Here is a 6000-nt window from a genome sequence, read left to right as displayed (position 1 = left end):
TAGGTAGGTACTTAATACTTGTCTATATTCTCAATGAATTGTTTTCCAGGATATTATGGAAACATTTTTTATAAAAACTCTTTTATTTCATGGGAAAGTTAGTTACAAAAAGGTGATACAGTACTATTTACGATGCGACCGCTAAGTTTATACGCAACACCGCTCCAATCACATTATGTAAAGGAATGACGTCTTCACGTGATAAAATCACATAACACAACAAGAAACAGAACTAGATACCAATACATAATTAGATAGATAATAGGAGGTACCTCAGAGTCTACAGCTATAGACTCTGATGTAACTTTGTTACGATTAGTTCTCAAAGGTAAAGTAGGTACAACAGGAAACGGTAAACCAAGAACTGAGGAAGAGTTACACGCTCTCTATAAAGTACCTATTATATTGTCCTCCCGACCACACTTCAGTCATGGCGGCCAATCTCTATAGAGAATTATTAATTAAGTATGCTGTCATTGCGACAAAATATACTAGTGCATAAGTGCACAAATATAGGAGCACTCACTATTTCCTTACTCTCATAGCCCGATAGGACGAAAATCTGACACGGCTGGAGAGAGGTCAGATCAGATTCGCAGGACCGACGGCTCTACGTGCTGTTCGAGGCACGGGGGTGGAACTGCCGATTTCGTAACTCTGATAGTCAGTACTCAGAATTTCATAACAGAAACCTCCAATAAGCCTACTATTTTTGTAACTTAGGACCTAGTTATTCGTAGTCGAACGTTTTAGCCATTTTGATCATGTAGTCTGCCACTAAAAAGAATTTCCAGAAAATACAGAGGCTTTTCAGCCTATAGGTAGGTACAATAAGACTGATCCACACAAGGCGATCCGTCACAACATTGTACCGAATAATTTACTACTTTTAAATGCAAACTATTTCCGCATACCTATACACGTATTACAGCGAATGAATGTGACGAAAGGCTAAAAAAATAGCTTCCTCTTTTACCGTTTAATTTACAAGATCCGCTTCGATATAATTTTCAATAAGGAAGCCATGTAGAGACAGTCTTTTATTTGTTGTACGAAATTTCTTCACTCCATGAGAATTTAAAGGTACGTTTCACTAAACAGCCTGCATTTTAATAATTAAAATGCAGGCTGTTTATCCATAATTATTATTATGAATTTGTCATCAAAATGATGCACCAAAAACAGATTCGTATCCAAATAGTAAATACTTAGTTTAAATTATCATTGGCTTAGTTACTCCAAGAACAGATTTTATATTTATTGATTGAAAAAAAAAACATCAAATAGGATAAAATAATAGGATTAAAATCACCAATAAATCACCGAACCATATATTTTAGTAAATAATTTTTTTTTACGCTCAACCATAGGGTCTGCACCAAGTAAGTCAAAATAATTTTGCATCCCCCTTTTTTCACAAGCTTCTGTCTTTCCCTTTCCGTTTATAACTTTCCCATACTACTCGACTATGTTAAGACAAAGTAATGTGCTAGTAAAATTAGACCTTAAATCAGAAACCGTACCTATTTCAATTACATATTGAAGATTGAAGTATGTTATTTCATGCACGATTGATTTCCTTTGTTCAATCTGTTTTATATTTAGATAAATATAGGTACATTATACACTAGGTAAGTACTGGATCTTCTAAATTCTTAACTTACTTGTTTTACTTGTAGGTCAAATAATAACGACTGCGGTGAAATGCTGTACGAATTTTGGGACTTTTCAGTTCTAACGGGAAAACTGCCCATTAGTCATTCTCCTTAACAGGGCTCTCTCCGTCACTCACTTCATACAATCGTAGTTCCAATTCCATTTGAATATTAAGCAACCAAAATCTATGAAATTTTGCAGACATATTCTAGAAACTAATATCTGTGCCTGTAGTGTTTAAGATTTTTCTAAAAATATGTAGTTTTAAAATTACAAGGGCTCAAAGATTTGTATGTGAATTTTTAAGCCTGCGTAACTTTGAAACCGAATATTTTAACAGAAATCTGGAAAACCACAGGCATAGATATTAGTTTCTAGGATATGTCTGCAAAATTTCATGGACTTTGGTTGCTTAATATTCAAATGAAATTGGAACTACGTTTGTTTGGAGCGATTGACGGAGAGACCCCTCTTAAAAGACCTTCATCAATGTTAGGTTAGATTTTTCAGTCCCATTATTCTGCGGTAGGTAGGTACACTGACCTCTACTAATACAAGTCGAAGTTATTAGTAGGTATGCTGGATTTGCGATTGCCGACGTTTTTGAAGCAACTAGTCATGTGAGCACGTATTGTGAGACTAAAGGAGATCATTATTTTTGGGCCTTTTCTGAAAGTGCCGGCCAACGAAAAAAAATGGTACGAATCGTTAGAACTAGCCATTTGGAGTAATAGTTAATATGGCAGAAAAGTTGTAGGATTGCTCTGAACCAAGTTATACAAGGTCGAAGATTCGTCATTTTCATACATTTTATTGATTTCTAAAAGTGCTGGGAAACATAAAATAATGTTAGATATTGCTAGAACTAATGATTTGAAGCAATTGTCATTATGACCCGAAGGCTGTGGGGCCATTATATGTCGTGTTATACAAGTAATACAAAAAATTAATATACTTTGTATAATTAATTGTAACCGATTTTATGATTTTGTTACTGTTCTGATTGTTTTATACGAATTTGAATACACGTACAATTATTTTGACTCCCATGAAGTGCTGGATCAGCTGCAATGTGGACAAAATTCGTTTATACATACCTGGATTGTATGCGGCCTTGTAATACTAGGTGATCTCATCCAGACATTTCCCAAACTTCTGCCACTGGGATATCTCCGGCGAGCTCTGTGATGAATGCACCATTTTTGGTTATAAGTACTGTTCACCTTAGTAACTACGGGCTTGCTTCAGTCGATAGCTGCCCAAAGCAACCTGCGTCGATTCTTCTGTGAATCTAGGAAAGTCATTGAACGGAGGATGTCGGCTTCCATAGCCTGGAAATGAGCTCTTCTTCTATTATAATTACATATTGTTTGTGATAACAAGTTCTGCTGAACTGTTTTGCTCACTGGCCGTTCATGGATTACGTCAAGAAAATCACGTGCATGCACGTTGTTGTCTATCAGAACATGATAGCCGTTCAGCAATGCTGACAAAATCCTGAAATAATCGATCATGTTACTTAATGTCCGGTTACAAATCCTGAATAACCCTGAGTAAACAAAAATCTCTTCTAAAGCGGTCGTTAATCATTTACATTATCCAGCAGCAAATGGTAAAAAGTCTAGATTTATTGGCTTCGCCAGTAGTTAGCTGGGTTTTTACTGATGTTTTGTTACTGGCATTTGTGCCATATAACCGCACACCTCAAGAAAGAAAGATTGCCTCAAGATTGTTTATGGTATCTCTAAAACCATGGACTAAGATAAAAATCCAGTAAAAATCTTCTGTATCATTTAAGGTATCATTTAAAATCTAGGCATTGTAAGTTGCTGCAGCGTGTAGATTCTTGTTCCATCGCAACAAATATAATCGCTTAATAATAATATCGCTTTTAGTGGTTTTGGAACTTGTGGTTAGGGTATGATTTTCACTGAAAAAAGTAATTAGTGCTTTTCTGAAGATATATGTACATGCCTGTATCTGTCTGTACATGTCCTTTATAGATACCCTTTCATTCTTGAGGCATGCGGTTATGTGACAAAAATGCTAGAAACAAAACATTTAAATGAAACCCAGCTAATTACTGACCAAACCAATAAATCTAAGCTTGTTACCATTTGCCGCTGGATGGTGGAAGTGATGAACAATTGCTTTAAAAGAGATTTTCGTTTGCTCAGGATTGATCAAAGTGACCAGGCATCAAGTAACGTGGTCGATTATTTCAGGATCGCGGTAATATCGCTAAACAGCTATCATGTTCTGATAGACAATAACGTGTACTACAGACGTGATTTTCTTGACAAAATCCATGAACTGGTCAATGCGCAAAACAGTTTAGCAGAACTTGTTATCACACACAATAATTTATTATAATAGAAGAAGAGCTCTTTTCCAGGCTATGGAAGCCGACATCCTCCATTCAATGACTTTCCTAGATTCACAGAAGAATCGACGCAGGTTGCTTTGGGCAGCTTTCGACTGAAGCAAGCCCGTAGTTACTAAGGTGAACAGTACTTATAACCAAATGGTGCATTCATCACAGAGCTCGCCGGAGATATCCCAGTGGCAGAAGTTTGGGAAATGTCTGGATGAAATCACCTAGTATTACAAGGCCGCATACAATCCAGGTATGTATAAACGAATTTTGTCCACATTGCAGCTGATCCAGCACTTCATGGGAGTCAAAATAATTGTACGTGTATTCAAATTCGTATAAAACAATCAGAACAGTAACAAAATCATAAAATCGGTTACAATTAATTATACAAAGTATATTAATTTTTTGTATTACTTGTATAACACGACATATAATGGCCCCACAGCCTTCGGGTCATAATGACAATTGCTTCAAATCATTAGTTCTAGCAATATCTAACATTATTTTATGTTTCCCAGCACTTTTAGAAATCAATAAAATGTATGAAAATGACGAATCTTCGACCTTGTATAACTTGGTTCAGAGCAATCCTACAACTTTTCTGCCATATTAACTATTACTCCAAATGGCTAGTTCTAACGATCCGTACCATTTTTTTTCGTTGGCCGGCACTTTCAGAAAAGGCCCAAAAATGTATGGAGCTAGAATGATCTCCTTTTAGTAATGAGGTAGTCAACATAGTGTCAACACGAAGAACATCTGGCCCAAGTGTCAATTTTAACTTTCGGTACGCTCGCTCGGTGGGGCCCTTCGAGTCGGCGCAAAATATAAAATGACTTTAATTTTTATGGCACACCTCTTCCAGTGTACTTGTAGGTATAATATATCCATTTCAGTGGGTAGGTAGGTAACTATAGTGTTACCATGATGATTGTGACGTAACACTATTTCTGCACCTACATGGCATGAACCAAATAACAATGGGACATAATCTTAAACTGTATTGTAGGTGCACGTTTTTACGTAATGTTATAGCCTATAGGTATAAGTGCCTGGATTTAAATTCATTCTAATCCATTATGAAACGCGAAAGTGTGTCTGTCTAGGAAGTAGGTACTTCTTCATGGATTAACCACCGCTGAACAGATCTTTACGTTGGGCACAGAGGTTTTGGACAACTTGCAGTTTGCACCCCAGAGACGGCCATGGGATACCTAGTAGGTAGGTTACTTTTTTATCCCCGAAAAATAAACATATTCCCACGGAAACTTCAAAAGCTAAATCCACGCGGACTAAGTCAGCCCTGTACCGAATAAGTTCCTAAGTCTACGTATATCTTATTTTATTTAGATCTTTCTTACTACGATTTAATTTTTCTTTAACCCCAGACAATGCTATTTATGTTGCGGACAGTTTATTCCGACTTACCTCTCAACAGAGTAAACTGATTAAATACCTGAAAAATGCTGAAAACACCTGAAAGTCTGAAGATCTCAACAGATTATGGATGCTGCAATCAGTGGCTCTGAGCGTAGGTACTCTCAGGGCAAACGACGCTTTTTTTGACCTCTCTACAGTTGCAGAGCGAGCGATGTGGTCTTATAAGTGGGAGATCCTGTAATTGATTTTCATGAAAAAGCCTTTACAATAGGTACGAACGAGCATACAGCGATTCCTAGGTAGGTATACATAATTAAAATGTTTGTTTCCTTGATAAACGCTCAGATGGAAAGAATGTTACATAAGGGTGCCAAGAATCACAGAAGCGGTCGGCACTCGATTTGCTTTGCGAAACGTTGCCTCTGTGACCGTTACGTCATTCACCCGGTACCGCTTATGGCGCCTGGCTATAATAATACGGTCGCTAAAGTGGATCGCATATCATGTATTGGATCCTCAAAAGAGCAAGTCGGTACGTATTTTTCAGCACTCATCGGACGCCGAAGACTGGTCTGTTCTAAGCTCCA

The sequence above is a fragment of the Maniola jurtina genome, chromosome 3 (assembly GCF_905333055.1).
Source record: "Maniola jurtina chromosome 3, ilManJurt1.1, whole genome shotgun sequence".
In the NCBI taxonomy this organism is placed as follows: Eukaryota; Metazoa; Arthropoda; class Insecta; order Lepidoptera; family Nymphalidae; genus Maniola; species Maniola jurtina.
This window is presented reverse-complemented; position numbering follows the sequence as displayed.